This window comes from Nyctereutes procyonoides, unplaced genomic scaffold, assembly GCF_905146905.1.
Source record: "Nyctereutes procyonoides isolate TBG_1078 unplaced genomic scaffold, NYPRO_anot_genome, whole genome shotgun sequence".
NCBI lineage: Eukaryota > Metazoa > Chordata > Mammalia > Carnivora > Canidae > Nyctereutes > Nyctereutes procyonoides.
In genome coordinates, this window is record NW_026575043.1 from 4,372,671 (window position 1) to 4,394,771 (window position 22,101).

Here is a 22,101-nt window from a genome sequence, read left to right on the forward strand (position 1 = left end):
GATATTGGAGATATATCATGATTTCATAATGAAAATTTTGAATTAAGAAAAAAATAATTTATCATGTTTTTTTCTGTGTAAAGCATAACTGTGACTTATGTCTACCAGGTTCTACTAAAGAACTTAAGTAAAGAAATCTATCATCTATCATCTATCTATCTATCTATCTATCTATCTATCTATCTATCTATTTTTAAAATTCCGTTAAAATTAGTTTAAAAAATTATGCTCACAGAGATAAATGTTATTTATCTAGTAATATTTGCTTATGTGGATTATTTATGCATTTGTGCCTGGTATATAAGTTTTCACATAAGCAAAAATAGAGAGGATTAATGAAGAACTAATTCTTTGAAAACTGTGGCACTATCAGCTCTGGCTTCCTCTCTAGTCCTAAATAATACAATCTATTCTTCCATATATATGTTTTTAAAGATTTTATTTATTTATTCATGAAAGAGAGAGAGAGAGAGGCAGAGACACAGGCAGAGGGAGAAGCAGGCTCCCTGCAGGGAGCCTGACGAGGGACTCGATCCTGGACTCCAGGATCACGCCCTGGGCTGAAGGCAGGTGCTAAACTGCTGAGATACCCAGGGATCCCCTCTTCCATGTATTTTTTAAAAAAGATTTTATTTATTTATTCGTGAGAGAGGCAGAGACACAGGCAGAGGGAGAAGCAGGCTCCCTGCGTGGACCCTGATGCATGACTTGATCCCAGGACCTCGGGATCACACCCTGAACCAAAGGCAGATGCTCAACCACTGAGCAACCCAGGTGCCCCCATTCTTCCATATTTTTTAAGCTTTCAGCTTCATTGTGATCAAAACCTCTGTGACAGCGTTTGGGAAACAACAGTATGGGTAAGACAGGTGCCCAAGCACTTAGGTTCTGTCCTTCCTTTTTGAAAATTTTATTTCAATTCAGTTAATTAACATATACTGTATTATTAGTGTCAAAGGTAAAGGTCAGTGATTCATTAGTCTTATACAACACCTAGTGCTCATTATATCACATGCCCTCCTTCAAGCCCATCACCCAGTTACCCCATCCCCCCTCACCCTTGTCTGCTCCAGTGACCCTGATTTTTTTCCTATGATTAAGATTCTTTTATAGTTTGTCTCCCTCTCTGATTTCATCTTGTTTTATTTTTACCTCCCTTCCTCTATGATCCTCTGTTTCGTTTCTTAAATTCCACATGTGAACCCAGATGTCCACTGACAGATGAATACATAAAGAAGATGTGGTCTGTATATACAATGGAATATTACTCAGCCATCAAAAAATGAAATCTTGTCATTTGCAATGACATGGATGGAACCAGATTCTGTCCCCCTTACCTTGCCCCCTCGTGCCTCTGATCCATCCATGGCAGGTCCTTGCCATCAGTGAAGTGGTCTCTCTCTTACCAAGTTGTGTGAGTTTTAGGAGTGTGGCTGAACACATGGGTGTGAGAACATGGCAGACCCACCAACGCTAACTCAGAGGGAGCAGTCATCCCCCCCCCACACACACACTGCAATACACAGGACCTAACAAGCGGCTCTGCTGGCTATCTGAGTCCTACATGGCTTTGCAGCCTCCCCATAGCTCTTAGATCAGCACCAGACTCTGTAGCTCCTGCCACGCTCTTCAGTTGTTGGTGCCCACTTAAGCCACTCTATTCTTTTATCTTTTGTGACCCATGCTAATATATAGAAGTTAAATGGCTTGTCACCTTAGGTCATACTTATTGTTCTGATCCCCATCTTTTTTTTTAATAAATTTATTTTTTATTGGTGTTCAATTTGTCAACATATAGAGTAACACCCAGTGCTCATCCAATCAAGTGCCCACCTCAATGCCCGTCACCCATTCACCCCCACCCCCCGCCCACCTCCCCTTCCACGACCTCTAGTTCATTTCCCAGAGTTAGGAGTCTTTCATGTTCTGTCTCCCTTTCTGATATTTCCCACTTATTTTTTCTCCTTTCCACTTTATTCCCTTTCACTATTTTTTATATTCCCCAAATGAATGAGACCATATAATGTTTGTCCTTCTCCGATTGACTTATTTCACTCAGCATAACACCCTCCAGTTCCATCCACGTTGAAGCAAATGGTGGGTATTTGTCATTTCTAATGGCTGAGTAATATTCCATTGTATACATAAACCACATCTTCTTTACCCATTCTTCTTTCGATGGACACTGAGTCTCCTTCCACAGTTCGGCTATTGTGGACATGGCTGCTATAAACAGGGTACAGGTGTCCTGGCATTTCATTGCATCTGATCCCCATCTTATCTAATTGGTGCTATCTTTTGGCAGGCGGTGGGGGAGAAGCCAACGTACATTCTTCTACTACACTCAGGACACTTCTACCATGGTAAGAGCAGCAATAACAGAAACAGGAAAAATAAACAGGAAAAATTCAATACCAGAAGGGAAACAAATGAAAGTCCTATGTGGTGTTAAATTAGAGAGCCCAAACAGTACACAAGTCACTACGTTTCTGATATTGCTTTATATCCATTGTCTCACTTAATATCCCTACATCCCTATGAATTATTATTGTTGCCATCATTATCCTCTTAATATGACCTAGAAACTTTTCAAAGAGAGGTTAAGCAATGTCCCTAAGGTTTTCTCAGGATTGCAATCTCTGCCTGCCTAACTCCAAAACTCATGCTTTCTGTATATATATGTCCATTGCCTTTGCTTTTTGAATACTCCAAATAGTACATAGGGTGTTTGTATATATTTTTTTCTATATTAGACCATAAGTTCTTTGAGGGAAAGACTATGAAATTTCTTTTCCTATATTTTGTTTATACTTTGCTAAGTAAGTAACTGAGAAGAACATGCTCATTACACTTAGCTTTTTTAATATTTGAGGTAAGTTAATGGCTAAACACATATGCTTTGAAATCATACACAACAAGGTTTGAATGAAGTTTCTGCCATTCAATAACCCTGTATTCTTTGGCAAGATACTTAACCTGAGACATAGTTGTTTTTTTTTTTCAATTTAATAATGGAAATGATAATGCCTACTTCATAGACTTTGCAAAATAGCACATGTGCAGTGGTTAGTGTAATCCTTGGCTCATAGAAGTGCTCAGCTTGTTGGACTTATGCTTGTGCTTCAAAGTGTTTTTAGAAATGCATATATTACTTGTGAGATTATTTTTCATCATTTGATTTTATTAATGATCTATTCTGACCATAAAAACAAAGCAGGGTTGGGCAACCCAGGTGGCTCAGCGCTTTAGTGCCACCTTCAGCCCAGGGTGTGATCCCGGAGACCCGGGATTGAGTCCCACGTTGGGCTCCCTCCCTGCATGGAGCCTGCTTCTCCCTCTGCCTGTGTCTCTGTCTGTCTGTCTGTCTGTCTCTCTCTCTGTGTGTGTGTCTCTCATTAATAAATACATAAAAAACCTTTAAAAAATAAAGCAGGCTTATTGTAGAAATGATAGACAAGTATAAGGAAAATGCAAATTATCCATGATTTCAGTACCCAGAGTTAACGAGGGAACCTTCATATACATATACACTGTCAAAGAAAACCATATCTGGGCTATTGCATTAGAGGAAAAATACTTCAGTGTAGAACTGGACTCAATTCTGAATATAGTGTGGGCAAGGGGGAACTTTCAGCCAAGGAGCAGGGAAGTCAGTGGATGGAAATCACTAAGGGGTATAGGGGATTTTGGTTAGAGATCAACCTGATGGGACTCTGTGCTGAAGACAGACCAGGATGATCAGCCATCTGCTGGGGGTAGTGGAGGTTGAGGACCTTAGTCTGATATCAGTGGTGATCAGATGTAGACTGTGCGGGTTCTGCTTAAACAATTTAGCAGAGTTCTTGCTAAAATTGGATTTTACCAGGAAGTGGCCACATGGCCCTTCAAAGAAGGTTCGGGAGCTGACTGAAGTTTGGCCAGGCAAAGAATCTTTGTCAACACACATACACATGTGCTCATGAATGCATGTACATATGCACCTGTTTACAAGTACAATGGTACTGGAAATGCAATTTCTTTTTGACTTTTCTTCCTTGCTATTATATCATATACTTTTGATAGTATCATTAATTTTCAAGGATGTGATTTTTAATCATTGGGTAATTAATTGGTGACTGGACTTAATTTATCATTTTAAAAATTTTTGTTAAATTACCTATATTGGTTTATCTATGTGCTTCTTTGTTTTTTACTATTTGTTGTCAGGAAATTTACTGTCAGTGACCTTATGTGTACACGTTTGGTTATGTCTCTGATTATTTCTTTAGGATAGGATTTTAGAAGTAGAGTAGTTAAATCAAAGGGCGTGACATATGTTTAAGGCACTTGCTTTATATTTAAAATCAATTTTTCTATAGGTTATACCATCTAATATTTCTACCATAAGTGTTTACAGGATCTAAATTACTACTTGGTATTCTGTGCTTTACAAAGTACTTTCATAGCTATTATCAAATTTTATTCTTCCAAAAGTCTTTCGAAGAATGTTAGCAGTATTTATCTCCACACTATAGATTAGATTTTTACAAAGTAATAAAAACAAATCTGAAGTTATGTGTCTTATACAAAATGGCAGAGACAAGACTGGAACCAGGTTTCCCAAACTTCTGTAAGACACTAGGGAGGCATTAAGAATTTCCATAAATCTCATTCAGTGCCTGAAGCTCTGCAGTAGGAAGATCTTATTTCACGTGGAACCTGAACAATGACACTTTTGCCCTGGGTTTCTACTGCTAAGAGCAAAGGGAAGCAAGTGGGAGTGGGACTTGACCATTTTGTGACACTGGTTATTCTAGAAGTAGTTGAGTCTGGAGACCACTTGGCTAAGTTCACTGAATAGAAGCCAACAGTACACCTTTCCAACTTTTTAAAATAATTCTGTAAATACAGATCTTTATAGAAAATTTCTGCCCTACGACCCAGCAATTGCACTGTTGGGGATTTACCCCAAAGATTCAGATGCAATGAAACGCCGGGACACCTGCACCCCGATGTTTCTAGCAGCAATGTCCACAATAGCCAAACTGTGGAAGGAGCCTCGGTGTCCATCGAAAGATGAATGGATAAAGAAGATGTGGTTTATGTATACAATGGAATATTCCTCAGCTATTAGAAATGACAAATACCCACCATTTGCTTCAACGTGGATGGAACTGGAGGGTATTATGCTGAGTGAAGTAAGTCAATCGGAGAAGGACAAACAGTGTATGTTCTCATTCATTTGGGGAATGTGAATAATAATGAAAGGGAATATAAGGGGAAGGAGAAGAAATGAGTGGGAAATATCAGAAAGGGAGACAGAACATAAAGACTTCTAACTCTGGGAAATGAACTAGGGGTGGTGGAAGGGGAGGTGGGCGGGGGGTGGGGGTGAATGGGTGACGGGCACTGAGGGGGACACTTGACGGGATGAGCACTGGGTGTTATTCTGTATGTTGGTAAATTGAACACCAATAAAAAATAAATTTATTATTAAAAAATAATAATAAAAATAAAGGGTTAAAAAAAGAAAATTTCTATTCCATGTTTCGCCTTTATAAATAGAATCTTTTAAAATGCTTTAAGAAATATCAAAGTCTTGTAAAAATAAAATATCATACAAATATAAAAATATTAAAAGCTGTATTATTTAAGAGAACTAGTTCATAAGGAAAGAGTAAGCATACATATTTTATCTTTACACTTTTAAGTAACAGTTATTCTTGTGGTTCCTAAAAAGGATATCTTTCTACATGGCTTGACCTGTCTTCTAACTTCTAATTTAATGATTAATGTCATTCTTCTCAGGGTGCTCATGAGGTACACTTCTCACAGGAAGCCAATCACAGCTAATTCTTTTATATATTTTATGTTTTTTAAAAATATAGAAATGGGAAAGTAAAAGTCACTGTACCACCTGAAAAAATAAGCTAAAGTGTGGCAAATTGTTATTTTCTAGTTATTTTGTTTTTGATGCAGGAGAAACTTTTTTTTTTTTTCTCTAGAGAAATGAAACAGGGCTTATTGGCAGGATTCTAATCTGAGTGGAACCTGAAGGCATCGGGATTACAGGTGGCTGAATACACATTGTCCATGTTGATAGCATTCAAAGAAGGAAAGAAGAAAGGAATGTTTAAGTTTATGCCTACATCTATATTAACAGGTGTTTGTATGGCACCTCAAGTTGTAATGCACAGATGGCAAATGTTCTAGAATATATGTGAATGCCTGAAGCACTCTTTGTAACCATTCATCTTCAACTCTTTTGGAGAAATGACTGGACGGGATTCATAGTCCTGTTCTGTCTCTTTCGCTGGCTGTTTAAGGATTCCATGGGCAAATCTCACATTTCTATGGTTTCATTTTTCTTGTTAGTAAAAGTAGGGATAGTTTAATATTGCAAATCCATGCTTACTCTAAAGTTCTACGGTTAAAAAAAGACAACTTCAAATTTTTGCTGAACACTAATATAGTTGGTGCAACTAGAGCAGCACCAAAAGCATTTAAAAAACTCACTTTAGGATGCCACAGTTTTGGGGACAAACATTATATGGTTTCATTCATATGGGCAATATAAGAAATAGTGAAAAGGATTAAAGGGGAAAGGAGAGACAATGAGTGGAAATATCAGAGAGGATAATAGAACATGAGAGACTCCTAACTCTGGGAAATGAGCAAGGGGTAGTGGAAGGGGAGGTGGGCAGGGGGTATGGTGACTGGATGACAGGCACTGAGGGGGGCACTAGACGGGATGAGCACTGGGTGTTATACTATATGTTGGCAAATTGAACTCCATTAAAAAATATACAAAAAAAAAGGAAAAAAACTCTAAGATGTTCTACATTGTAGATGTCAGTGTAGGAGGGAGGAAGCAAGCACAGCACTGTTCTTCAGGTTACAGCTTTTGAAATCAGACAGACCTGAGTTTTTCTGTTCTGACTCAGTGCTTTGATAGCTGCATGACTTTGGAAATTTTTTTAAGCTTTAGTAAAATATGGAGATGATACACTTCTCTTTGTGTAGAGAGGAATGATGGAGACACACCCATTAAACCTAGTGTCCTTTCTGAGCATTAACTCAGGAATCTAAGAAGCTTCACTCCATTCTGTAGATCAGAACTATTTTACAAAATGGTTACCTATATTTTCCAGGTAGAAATGGCCATAACAGTAAAGATGCTGGCAACCATACTTCCTTTTGATTCCTTTCAAAATGTGCTTGTGTGTGTCATGTGCACAGGTATCAAAGGTGTGTTACAAGTAGGATGTTGTCAGAGTAATTGGTATTGATGGATGGCACATAGAGCTGTGATTTATATAACAAGAACTATTGTCTCCATGAAATTGTAGCCAACTCCAACAAGTCTAAGTACAATTGGTTGAATGACAACATTCAGAATTGCTTTCTCCCTTTGAAAGAAGAACATAATAGTATTTTCAAAAGACAGTCATCAAGTAAACAATATCTGTCTGTCTTGAAAATATGAGGTTGACAACTGTGAAGCCTAGCATCATAGACTTATCACCAGAACAACTAAGGTTTGGTGAGAAGAAGCATCCCTATTGCTTTCCTAATATGCTTTACACTTGAATGACTAAGTGGTCTAAATCATTCAAATGAGTACAGGTCTGGAAGCTTTTTACTTTTCTGAAAAATTTCTATTTCTTAAAATATGCCATTTTTACGAAGGTTACTAGCTCTTTGTACTGTCTTAGATAACCGTTTCATCCCGTGAGAAGCCCCTTAACATCTGCCTAACTAAAATATCATTTCTTCCACTCTTAAAATGCACAGATTGGCCAAAAAGTCCTAAATCGGTGAGTTCCATTTCTCATAGAACTTTTAAATTTCAAACTATCTGTGTAAATGTACTTGTCTTGATGTATCAATTTTATGCATTGATATTGCCATTATCTTAGCTGCTTGCTCAAATTTTAATCCAGAAATCTTTGGAGGAACTACAATGGTGTTAATTAATTCAAATGATTCATTGAAAAATATGTGAAGTCCTGTACCTGAAAAGTTATAATCTGTGCCTCCAACTCAATCTAGACCTAGTCAGAGACTCCGCAACAGTGAATTTCCCAGTTCTGAATCAAATTAAGAAACAAAAATTATTTCTTATTCAAAATTTTACCAAATGAAAATTTATTTTATTTTTTATCTTTTCATCTATTTAAATATTTATTTTTGTACTTTTATACTTAATTGTATATTCCTATAACCAGTCTTATTCATGGCAGTTTATCTTATTGTTCCTTTGTAGTCTTTTCTCAATCTTTATTTTAATTTTTCATAAACGATGTTTTCTTTGATCTTTTTCAATATTGTGATTGTCTCGATGCTATTTATTTATTTATTTTTAAGATTTTATTAATTAATTCATGACAGACACACACACACAGAGAGAGAGAGGCAGACACAGGTAGAGGGAGAAGCAGGCTCCATGCGGGGAGCCGGTTGTAGGACTCGATCCCGGTTCTCCAAGATCACACCCTGGGCTGCAGGTGGCGCTAAACCGCTAGGTCACTGGGGCTGCCCTAGGTGCTATTTTTAAAAGCTTCCTTTAGTCTAAATCTACATTTTTGTTATTGCCAGTCAAGAATAAATAATTTTTATTTTTGAATCTTCACTATTGAAAGCAAAAAAATTTGTATGCTTTCTTTCCCCCTCTCCATTCATACTGTTTTATTTTTTTATCTGAGTTTTAAAATTCAGATTATTGCCTCTCAAGGAAACATTTTCCCTAATAACTTTTATTTAAAAAATCATTTTTCATAATTTCATTCCATTTAGTCTCCAGGTTAAAATAATCATTTGACCCAGTTTAACAGCTGGCCAGCTGGAAGGCTCACTGTCCTTTCACGCCCAAACCTTCTTTTCTTTGAATGTGTGTGTCTTCTTCATTCCAAGATCAAAGCACATATTTAGTTTTAAAAGTTTTCATGGGTGAGTATTTTCTGAATCTTGAAATTATCTCCCTTTGCCTTTATTCACTGTCTGGCTGTGCAGGTTATTAGCCTCCATTCTTCCTTTGAAAATTCCCTGAAATTGGCATTGTTTATAGACACTTATTTTTATTGGCTTGATTGCTTCTAGTACTTTTTCTGTATCCATACCATTTCAAACATTTATCTAAGAGGTAACTAATTATTTAGAGCAAGAATTCCTGGCATATGTTTATAGATTTCTTCGAAGTTCAGGGAGGCTTTTTCCTTTGTATAACCTCAGCTTTCTGAGTCAGAAGGGAGATACAGTCTTCTTACATCTTTATGGACTCTTTCTTGAAGAGCCACATGGTGAGGTCTTTTGATCTACTTTAGGTGTATTTCTTTCTATCTGATTCCATTTGTTTTTGGAATCATTTAATTTATTTATTTATGTCTTAATATTAATAAATAAGATAAATTAGCACTATTTATAAATCTTGATTTTCAGTAGTAGTATAAACTATTGTGTTTTCCTTTCTTTTCCTTCTTTCTTTCTTTCTTTCTTTCTTTCTTTCTTTCTTTCTTTCTTTCTTTCTTTCTTCTTTCTTTCTTTTCTTTCTTCTTTCTTCTTCTTCTTCTTCTTCTTCTTCTTCTTCTTCTTCTTCTTCTTCTTCTTCTTCTTCTTCTTCTTCTTCTTCTTCTTCTTCTTCTTCTTTTTGAGTGTGCGAGAGTGTGAGTGAGCAGAGGAGGAGGGTGGGGAGGGTCAGAGGAAGAGGGAGAGAGAGAGACTCTCCAGCAGACTCCACACCCAGCATGCAGCCAACACAGGGCTTGACCTCACAACCCTAAGATCATGACCTGAGCCGAAATCAAGAGTCAGAAGCTTAATAGACTGAGCCACTCCGACAATCCTTTATTGGGTTTTCATGAACCTGTCAGTGGGTTTTTAGAAGAGGCTGCACTGGCAGCTGATAGGCTGATGTGGTTTTCTAAAAAAGAAGCCTAAATAATGAATACAAATGACCTGTAAAGAGAAAGGCAATCAAGATGAAACATCTGAAAACTGTTGCATTTTCTTTTTTAAAAAGATTTTTTTTTATTTATTTGAGAGAAAGAGAGACCAAGAGAGAGAGCATGAGCAGGGGAAGTGCAGAAGGAATGGGAGAAGCATATTCCTTGCTGAGCAGGGAGCCCAACTCAGGGCTGGATCTTAGGACTCTGAGATCATGACCTGAGCCAAAGGCAGATGCTTAAACCAGCTGAGCCACCCAGGTGCCCCCCTCCAAATCATTATTTATTTTGAGATGTCATCTTTCAAGTAGAAGATTCAATATTTATCCTGCTTTGGAATAAGTTTGGTGTAGGTATTATACTGAGCCACCTGAACAGAAGAAGAATACAAATGTAAAATTATTTTTTCCCTCTATTCTTGTGTATCTTGAATATAACCAGATAGAACACCTTCCTCTATTCACCTCTATACTAGTCAATGTAGGTTTTCATATTCCCATCAAGCCCTATTATTCCTTAAAGGGAGGATATATTTCTACCAAGGACTGGTAAACTTTTCAGAGTCATTAAAAAGTTAAAGATGGGATCCCTGGGTGGCGCAGCGGTTTGGCGCCTGCCTTTGGCCCAGGGCGTGATCCTGGAGACCCGGGATCGAATCCCACGTCGGGCTCCCGGTGCATGGAGCCTGCTTCTCCCTCTGCCTGTGTCTCTGCCTCTCTCTCTCTGTGACTATCATAAATAAAAAAAAAATTAAAATTTAAAAAAATAAAATAAAAATAAAAAGTTAAAGATAATTGTATTTCCTATCAACCCAAATGGACAATAATATTTTACTTTTTATTGTAATACATTTTCTTGAAAGATCAAAAACTTTCAGTGCAAAAAACATTTTCTTTCTAGCTGGAAAATAAATAGCTGAAAATTCATAATATCATCAATGAGGGAGTTACTTCAGATTTATACTCATGCCAAGAATAATAAAACATTTTGGTAAAACAATATCTCATACAAATTACTGTCTGTATCCTTATTTCTAGGGTCAATCCTGACTCTTAGAATGTGGCCTTTCTGGATCCTCAGCCAAAAGCCCAGATATTGATGAAGATGTCTCCTGGCTTGGCTGAGTCTGAACTTGAATCTTCCTGAGGCACCATGTGGCATCTGAGATTCCTGCTTGGCTCCCCAGGCTCCTGGGTGCGTTTCTCTGCTGGTCCATTAGAGTCTTACCCCTTGTGTGCAGCTTAGATGGTGCTCTAGGACCCCAGGGACATTTTTGTGCTGATATTAATGGCTCCTTTTCTGCAGTTTTTTCTTCTCTAATTTCCCGCCTCTCAAATGCACGACAGCCCCTAACTCTGATCTATGTTTCTTTCACTGACCGAGAATACCTCTCTCTGCCCTCAGGGACAAAGCTGGGGGAATGAGATTTGGGAATCACTTCCCTTCTCCCATGTCCCTTCTCTTAAGGATCATAATCCTGCCCAATACCTGCAAATAATTGTTTTCTATATATTGCCCAGTTTTTATGGTTGTTTATGGCAGTTGTTAAGCTCTCTATCAGCTTTTTCTGAAAGACTTTCTTTGAGCTTGGACTTACAATATGGACTATAATCCTGCCTGACATTTTTCATCTTCCTGCTAGCAAATTATTCTGGCTTATATTCTGATAAACCACACCACTAGCTGAGGTTTTCTCTATTATTTGTTTGTTGGTTTGTTTCCTCATCCATTTTCTGTCTCCCCCACTGGAACGTAAGTAAGCCCCATGAGCTACATCTCCATGGATTCTGACATCTTATGTGTCCTGTTAAATGCTGTAGCTCCAGCAGCTAGCAGCACACCTGGCATGCAGGAGACACTAAAGAAATATTTGTTAAACAAATGATTGTTTATTATGTTTTGCCTACTGATGTGCTACTCTCTAAAGCTGCACAGAATAAATTTGAGTTTCATACTGGATAAATAGCTAGCTTCATTATCTGACATATTCGTGTGTTGTAGACAAAGCAAAAAAAAAAAAAAACTTGTTTTTCACCTCCTTCCCAATCTTTATTCAAGCATTGCATTTTATCTGAGGAATTACATCTTGAAATACATGAATATTGATATTTTTACTTTTCTTAAATTTGATTAAAGATCATTTCTTTGCAGAGCTGATCTGTACCTCTTTTACAACATGGAGTATCTCTTTAACTTTACAAAGAATACTTTGTATTTTGATTTTTATGCTCCCCTCCAATTTGAGGGGATATGAAAGTAGCTTTCTGAGGACCATTTGGAATTCAGTGTCATGACTCCTGCCTGTGCTGTGTTTGTTGTATCTCTGCACATGTGGAAAGATTTGTAGATGAAACACCATGGAGAGTTTGGCTGAAAACATAAACCTCACTGGCAGTCAGAGGGAAATAATAAATCAGTGATATTAAAATCTTTGTTAAATGTATTTCTTATGTCAGAAAGATAAGATCCAGAGTAAAGACCCTTTGCATTGAGAGGATACTCCCAGATCGGTATTCAACTAGAAATTTTAATAGGGAACATGCATCTTTTGGTAATGACAGTTGTTAATAGAGAACAAGATAGCACAGATTGGTTTGTTCTGTTCTGTTTCTGGAAGAAAAAAGTTCTCAGAACAGAGTCCCATATGAATAGGCTCCATGGAATTGCTGACAAAGGCTGGTTATGTGGAAATGAATGAGAATGCACATAAACCTCCTGTTAGAAGTGCAATTTATTAAACAAAAGGTGACTATGGATGCTGACTGGAGGGGACACAGTATTGGAAAGTCATGTAGTGACTATAAATTATAGATTGGTAGGGAAAGGATGATTTTGATGGCAGTGAAGAACCCATAAAAGAAAAAGATGGTCTAAGATCTTGAACTTTCAACTCAAGACAAAGGTGGACAAACAAAATAATGTTATGGTGATCCCAAAGGGCAGACTTAAAGGGATTGAGATCAGAAAGGTCTGTTTTGTGTTTTCTCTTAACCATGTGTTAAGTTAGGGCATTGTTTGGCAGGAATGAGACTTAGGATGGGGTACATGGGAATCAAATTGAGACATTTCAGCTTTTTGCTATATGAAACCTGTTTGCTAGTTGAAGCATCACTTTCTTACCCCTCCCTGATATCAAACATTCTTTACATAAAATACTGAGACAGATGACTTATAAGCATAATGACACTTGTTCTACTAAGGATCCTCATCCAGAATGCTATTTCCCCTAAAAATGTGAGTTTATTTAGCCTCTTGAGAGTGGTATTAAGCCATAATATTCAGCATGAATGAATTTATAGAATAGTCATTTTCTGCAGCTTCCAAAAGGCAGAAAATACAAACACAAAGATGGTAATCATTGTGATCACCAGAAAGTTAAGAGTTTCCTCCTTTCAAAAAAATTTTTGAAATCTGTTAAAAATATGAATTGTGTTTTTTTTTTAAAGAAAATTATATAATAGTGGTTATGATCTCAATTCTGACTCCAGAAAGATATCCTATGTTCTTTTGAATTTAGTGCATTTAGTTTAGAATTCAACTTCTTTTGAATGGCTGTGAATAACTTAATCTAAGGCAAATTTCCAGTAGGAGCAGAAAGCAGCAGTCTCTTGAAATATTGCCTAATGATCTGTAGTTTGGGGACTCCCTTGATTTATTTTGTGTAATATTTCAGACATACACTGTAGGTACACAGAATAGAATTTCCTTATGAAATACTTATAAGGTATCTTGCATACAATAAATAAATAAGTTGAAGACCAAATTCATGAGATGATAAATTACAGTAGATGTCTTTGTCTAAGAAACTTTCTTGCTGATTAAATTTATTTTTGAAATACCTAGATATAATGTCAGTTCTTAGCCTAAAAGTATATTTTCCTGATATGTATAAGAAATAGAGTTTTGTTATCCAAATGTAAACAAGCAAGAAAGAATATATTAGAATTAATAAACTTGTACTGCCTTGAGCTCTTTCGGATAGCCTCTGTAAAGCTGATAAAGCATGTGCTTATTAATTCATATTTTTCACTTAACAAAACGTTTATGGAGCCTTTTCCATATGTCTTGGGGAAATTTAGAAATGACTAAAGCTTGAAGACTCAACCATCCAGGACTTTTAGGGTAGTAAGGAAGACAAGGCATGTGCATGTAAAAATGTGTAGCAGTAGTAAGTGCTATAAAAGAAGTATAAGAAGCTACTTAATTTATTTTTCTGAATTTGCTTAATTCTTTTACCTGTTATTGAAGGAGTCAGTTTACAACTCCTCAGATGAGAAGAAAGTAGATTTCAAAAGGAGAGGCAGGTAGACTTAGCTACCTAAAAAAAAAAAAAATCTTTTATATATCAAATAACAAAGAAACAGAAGGCAAATAAAAAACCTGGGAACTACTTACAATTAATCTTACTATTAAAGAGTTTGTAACAATAATATATAAACATCCTTTATGATTGCTCGGCAAACACTAAAACATCACTACAAGTTCAACAGAAGACGTAAGCAAAAAGTCACTGATTATTCAGCCTGTAAAATTAGGAAAAGTTTTCAATTAGCAATAATCGCGCCTCGGATAAACCTCATTGGCTACAATACTGCCATTGCACAAAGCTTCAGCACAAATTAAACTTATCAAATTATTACCACAGCAGTGGAAAACAGCTTTTTGTTTATGAAATCAATATAGATGTTTTTGGTAAATGATTGCATCAATATTGACAAAGATGGGGTCAGGTAAGTCCCTTTGGGTGAGGAAGAATTTCTGTAACATTTTAGGAGATATTTTCAATACCTATTGAGAGTATAAAGTTTTCATTTTCAGCAATTATGCTTTTTTATTTTTTTTAAAGATTTTTTTTTTAATTCATAGAGACACACACACACACACACACAGAGAGAGAGAGAGAGAGAGAGAGAGAGAGGCAGAGACACAGGCAGAGGGAGAAGCAGGCACCATGCAGGGAACCTGATTTGGGACTCAATCCAGGGTCTCCAGGATCACACCCTAGGCTGCAGGCGGCGCTAAACTGCTGTGGCACCAGGGCTGCCCTATGCTTTTTTTTTAAACCACATATCCTAAGGAATGAATCATGAGCATGGCCAGATTTATACATAAACATGTTTAATGCAGAAGTGTTTACGATGAGTGATTATGGGAAATAAAAGTGTTCAATAATAGAGAAGTGCTTAGCTGAAATGTCAGACAGTCATCCATAATGCATGTGTGTGTGCTTGTGTGCTCTATACACACATAGAAAGCAAGGAATAAACCATACATAGCTGATGCAACTTTATTTCTGTATTTTAATCATAAGGCCTTAACATGCTTATAGTTTCTTCTTCCGCCACCCAACTTATATTCTCATCACTCTCAACAAGGACCTCAGCTGACTGGTATTCTTTACTTAGTTGGGTGACCCAGATTTCATTTCTGATGGGTCTGAATCCTCAGGGGACATTCCTCTTTTTGTTGGTGTGGGAAGAATTGTTGTAATTTCCCATTATCTTTTACTTTTGGACATGGAAGTGGTAAGAGGTACTCCAGAGAAGACCTTGGCTTCCATACATAGTTCTCTTGCCCAATTTCCTTGATTATTAGGGTAGCAACCATAGCCACTAGTAATGTGATCCCCCTCTTTGTCTGTAAAGTTCAGGTGCATGTGGAACACAAATAACCAGGTAGCATCCCTAACTTTCGATTTGGTAGAAGCCTTCTAATCTTCTTTCTGTCTCATGAAGGGAACATTACCCTCTTGTAATGGCATCCATCTAATAATAGGCATCCAAAGCAGAAGAATTAAACATTCCAAAGAGAGGAATCACAAACACTGTGAATGAGTTTTAAGGTGTAAAAGTGAGAGGAGCATCTCTCATGCCTTGAAGCTTGGACCCATGGACCCAGAAATGAGAGAGACATCAGTCTTCTAATAATGAGAGGCTTGGAAAGAAAAGCAGTCTACTTGGAGAGTGTGGGCATCATTGCTCACAACATGTGCACCACCTGCAACTTCTACATGTGGAGATGTGGCTATCTCTGTTCAGAATAATTTCGATAGTTTTGAAAAGAAATAGGCTTTGATAGGAATATATACATAAAGAGAAAGCCTTCATTTCCATCAGTGACTTTCATATCCCCTTCTCAGTATTCAGATATAAAAACTTCCATCCAGATTAAACCTATGCCTACTTCCTTTTCCTGGCTCAAGAAGTAATGCTTACATCTGTTCTAAATTCACCTTTCTCTCTTCTTTCTTGCAAACATGGAATACTCTCATTTTTAAGTATGTGGGCTACCATTCAGAGTTGCTGGGATTGACTCTACCGTCAATAGATCAGGTAACTTTTGTGTCGTAGATGAGCTGTAGATGTCCCGTAATCTCTGTGATAAAATACTACCTTTCCCTTGCAACTCCTTCTTGTAAAGTGACACTATAATTAAGGTAAAAATCCTGCTTCTGTTTCCACTGCAATGAAATTTACCTGATCTGGTGCTTCACTTTTTCTAGTGTGGTTGTACTAAATTATTAACCTAGTTATGATACAGATGAGCAGTGCCAGCCTTCATCCAAATTATTGGGTCCAATGTTCTCTTTCTTTCTAGCTGGAGTACTGCCATGAATGAACCAGTCTACCAAAACCTGGTCATAACCTACTTAACTTCCAGCAGTGCTTGTAAGCTGGAATTTCCCAGTGCTGTCTGCATTGGCTAGATCTGTCTCTCTGGAGTCAGTGTTTGCCTTAACTGCTTGAGCTTAGCTTATCAACAGGACGCTTTATATGAGAAACTTACCTTCTGTGACATACCTTGTTTCACTGGTCTGAGGTTGGTTTTTTCCCAAATCAAAGTAAAACACAATTAACAAGAAAAATGTACCTGATGTACAGCTCATTCTTCACCTAGCCTTGCTCATTAAATAATTTATCTCTTAAAAATCCTAGTTCCTGTTACAGTGTCTTCCCAACTCTTAATTTCTAGCTCTTAAATTTGCTCAACCATTTTAGGTTCTCTTTTGCCCACATATCGTCATGCTATATGACTTCACATAATGTCTCATTGCAACACAACCTGTGAAATTATATTTTCTGGCTGGCACACAATCAGTGTTTCCATCATTTGTGAGATATAATACAGAGCTGCTAAAGCTAATTCTGGGTTAGGTGATGTCTCACTGCCTGCTTGAAAAGTGCAAAAAGATTAGCATGTTTAAATTAAACTAGATCTACTTGTAAAAGATTAATTATTTGGCTTGCCAACAAGAAGTCACCACATTATTAATGTAATGAACAAAGAAAATTGCTTCTATAAGAGAGAATGATAATACATGGTACTTTGCCATAACATCAGAAAATAACAGAGGTGAGTGATGGCAACATTCATAGATGTTATCCAGGTAATAATTTTTTTAAAGAGTTGGTCTCAATTACTATCCCATTATCCTGCTATTATTTTTAATAATTCTGGAAAGAGCTCATATTCAGATATCATTGATATATGTAAATGATGTTAGAAGACGAAGTCTTTATTGAGAGTACTCCAGACACTTGTCATCATTTTCATTAGACTACTGTACAGGCTGTCAGTTGTCATGGCCCAGAAGGCTTGGTGCTTGTAACCTTTCCAAGAGCTTAAATATTCATCATGGGTTCATCCCTGTGGCTGTACTTGGAGATATGAAAAGATATAAGATGCATCCAAACCAACTTCTCTAAAGAAAATGTTGTGACAATCTGACAGCCATAAAAACAAATATGTCAGTAGCACAGGTGAACATAAAGAGAGAAAGGAGCAGCACAATGTTACTGGAGAACGAGATAGTAGGACAAATTAGTCTTTCATCAATACACAAAAAATGTACAAAGTCACTGTCTTCCTTTAGTTCCAGTTCACCTATTCAATTAAATTATGGCTGGTTTCTTTACTAAATTTTTAGTGCAGAAATTTTAGGAAAATACAAGAAAGAAATTTAAACTTAAGAAGAATATTAAATTTAAATTACTTGCATTTTCACATCTCAGAGAATGTTTTCTGTTTTGTAATGTGTTATGAATAAATAATTTTATTTTAGAAAGTTGTTACATAAACCCTATTCATCCTGCAATTTTATTTCATATTATTTTGTGAGCACTTTATTAGGTTATAAAAGTTATTGGAAAATATGATTAATAATGACTATGACATTCTAACAAATCAATGTGTCCTTCTCTGATTGTTGAACATTAGATTTCCTCCCAACCTTTTCTGTTAGAAATTATTTTGCTTTGAACATCTTTGTGCATAAATATATCCATATTTAGATTATTTACTTAGGATAGATGCCCAGAAGTATAATTATATTAAATACTATGGCTTTTGATAAGTATGAGTTACTAGGCCAAGATCTGGAAAAGATTGAAAACCAGGAATTTGAATGCTATACTTGGGTTGTAGTTTTACTGGGGATATTTAGTAATTATAGGAGCGGTAACTGAGAGCCAGAAGAGTTAAACACAAATACTGTAGTTTCTCAGGGATAGAGAAAGATAAAAGACAGTATTGAGAAACATATCAGGGAGATAGTATCTAAAATAAAAGGACAAAATATATTTGAGTAAGAAAATATCAAAATTTTAGAACTGAAAAAAAATAGAAATTAAAACACAATGGGTAGGTTTAATAACACTGCATACAGCTGAAGAAACTGTGTATGAAAAGAAAACAAAGTTTAAGGAAATGTTCAGAATGAAATAGACAGATGGAATGAATAGAAAGATAGAAAATACAGAAAAGAATATAGATATTTCTTCACTTATTGGGACATAAACCCATCATAAATTGAAGCTATCATAAGTTTAAAATGAATTTAATACACTTTAACTTAACAGACCACCATAACCTAGACTATTTTAAATTTGCTCACAAAACTTACATTAATCTATAGTTGGGCAAAATCATCTAAAACAAAGTTTGTAATAAAGTGTTGACTATCTCATGTAGTTTATTGAATATTGTCACACCTGGTAGACTGCATGGGGAAGATGGATTCTCATCATATTTGGATTTGAAGGTGAGAGAGGTGGATTTTCGTGAATTCTTAAAACCAGCGGCACTTACAATCTGGAAAGACAGTTCATGGAGATATAGCATAGTAGCAGCTGTTTGAAAAACACCTGGGGCATATGGGAGGGAGAGTTCTTTACTCATCTCAGAGCATAGCTTGGAGAGACAGGGATTGCAAGGATACCCCCTCCAGGAACAAAGGAGATGACAGGGACGGTTTCTTGCCCCTGTTCCCCGCACAAACACACTGCCACCTGCAGGAACCAGCATTGCAAACACTAGCTACCTAATTTGTTTACACCAAACCCTATCCCATTGTGCTTCAGTGGATATGCCCTTTGCAGTCACACTTGCCTCAGTCCCGGCACTGTGGGTCTTCTCACCCAGGAGACTGGGTCAAACCTTGCCAATAACATGTCTCTTGATGCAGAGCCTTAATTCTGGGGCAGTGGTGGTGTCAGGTCACATTTTGCAAGCAGACCAGTGCACACCTTCTTAAGATGTGCCTCACCTGGCAGGCGACCAAACACTTCCTACAGTAGGCAGAGAGCTTTTCCAGATGATTGGACTGAAGGAAAAATTCAGGATGCAACAACAGGGCACACACAAGACACATAGGAGACATTTGTTGTGGTGCCAGGGCCTGGGGAGGAGAGGACATTGCAAGAGCTCTTCTTCATAAAGCCATTACCTTCAAGAACAGGAAACTATAACAGGAAGTGAAAACAAAATTGGGTTAGCAAAAAAAAAAAAAAAAAAAAAAAAAATTGGGTTAGCAATACTTAGACAAAATGGACTTTAAAACAAAGACAGTAAAAAGAGACAAGAAGGACACTATATAATAACAAAGGGGCAATCCAACAAGAAGTTCTAGTAATTGTAAATATTATATACCCAGTATGGGAATACCCAACTACATAAAGCAGTTAATAACAAAAATAAATGAGCTAATTGAGAGGAATACAATAATACAATAATAACAGTAGGGACTTTAACACCCCTCTTACATCTAGGCAGATCCTCTAAACAATATATACAAGGCAACAGGGTTTTGAATGACACATGGGAGCAGATTGCATCCTACAACAACAGAGTACACATTCTTTCTAAGTGCACACGGAATATTCTCTAGAATAGATCACATATCAGGTAACAAAACCAGCCTCAAAAAATTAAAAAAATATTGAAATCATGCAATGCATCTTTTCTGACCATAATGCTTTGAAACTAGAAGTCAATCGTAAGAAAAAATTTAGAAAAAAAACACAAAAACATGGAAGTTAAACAACATGCTACTAAACAATGAATGTCAACCAGGAAATAAATGAAATAAAAAATTACATGGAAACAAGAGAAAGTGAAAACATGATGGTCCAAAACCTCTGGAATGCAGCAAAAGGGTTCAAAGAGGGAAATTTATAGCAATATAGGCTTACCTTAAGAAGCAAGAACATCTCAAATAAACAACCTAAACTTATATCCAAAGGAGGTAGAAAAAGAACAACAAATGGAACCTAGAGCCAGCAGAAGGAAAGGAAGAATAGAGATTAGAGCAGAAATAATGGTATAGAAACTTAAAAAACAAAACAAAACTAAAAACAACAGTAGAACAGGTTAAATGAAACCAAGAGCTGGTTCTTTGAAAAGATCAACAAAATGGATAAACTTCTAGCCAGACTCATTAAAAAAAAAAAAAAAAAGAGGGAGAGAGAGAGAGAGAGAGAAAGAAAGATGATTCAAATAAGCAAAATCAGAAATGAAAGAGGAGAAATAATAACCAACACCACAGAAATACAAACATGTCTAAGAAAATATGAAAAATTATAGGTCAACAAATTAGACAACTTCGAAGAAATGGATAAATTCCTAGGAACATATAACCTCCCAAAACTGCAACAGAAGGAAACAACAGATGTAAGCAGACCAAGTACCAGCAATGAAAATCAATCGCTAATCAAAAAACTCCTTAGAAACAAAGGTTCAGGATCAGAGAGGTGAATTCTACCAAATATTTTTTTAAAAATATTTTATTTACTTATTCATGAGAGACACAGAGAGAGGCAGAGACATAGGCAGAAAGAGAAACAGGCTCTGCACAGGGAGCCCGATATGGGACTGGATCCTGGGACCTCGGGATCATGCTCTGAGCCGAATGCAGTCGCTTAACCACTGAGCCACGCAGGTGTCCCTTACCAAACATTTAAAGAAGAATTAATACCTATACTTCCCAAAGTATTACAAAAAATAGAAGAGGAAGGAAAACTTTCAAATTCATTCAATGACTAGCATTACTCTGCCACCAAAACCAGACAAAGACACCACATACAAAGAAAACTATAGGCCAATATCCCTGACAGACATATATGCAAAAATCCTCAACAAAATACTAGCAAATCAAATCCAACAATACATTTAAAAAGTCAGTCACCATGATCAAGTGGGATTTATTCTGAGTTGCAAGCATGGTTCAATATTCACAAGTTAATCAAAGTGATATAACACATTCATAAGAGAAATGATAAAAAAAACTATATGATTACTTCAATAGATGCAGAAAAAGCATTTGACAAGGTACAATAGTCACTCTTTTTTTTTTAATAGTCACTCTTGATAAAAAAAAAAAAAACCCTCCACAAAGTAGGTTTAGAGGGAATATACCTCAACATAATACCAATATTTTCCTAAGGCAAGGAATATAAAAGCAAAAATAAACTATTGGGGCTACATCAAATAACAAGCTTCTGCCCAGGGAAGGAAACCATCGACAAAATTAAGAGAATCTACAGAATGGGAGAAGATATTTGCAAAAGCCATATCTGATAAAGATATCCAAAATAGATAAAGATCTTATAAAACTCAACACCCAAAAGACAACCCAATTAGAAAAGGAGCAGAAGACCTACAGCTCCTGTCTTGGAGATCTGGGTCCCAACTCCAGGGGACTATCCCTTCAGGTACCAGATAATCAGCAGGCAGCATCTTTGCCTCATGGCCAAGGGACTCCATCTATCCCCCTACCCCTAGGGGCTATTGCTTCATCCAATATTGACTACTTCTGTGATTCCAGTGTCTTTAATTATTATTATTAGCAGTAGTAGGGTACATTTTCTGTTCTCTGCTACCTAATTGGAAATTGTTAATATTAAAT

General features: G+C 36.6%; 1 pseudogene; it reads right to left on the reverse strand.

Moving 5' to 3' along the window:
* Positions 1-14,404: 14,404 nt before the first annotated feature.
* On the reverse strand, positions 14,405-14,529 carry LOC129508422 (U4 spliceosomal RNA; annotated as a pseudogene).
* Positions 14,530-22,101: the final 7,572 nt, after the last annotated feature.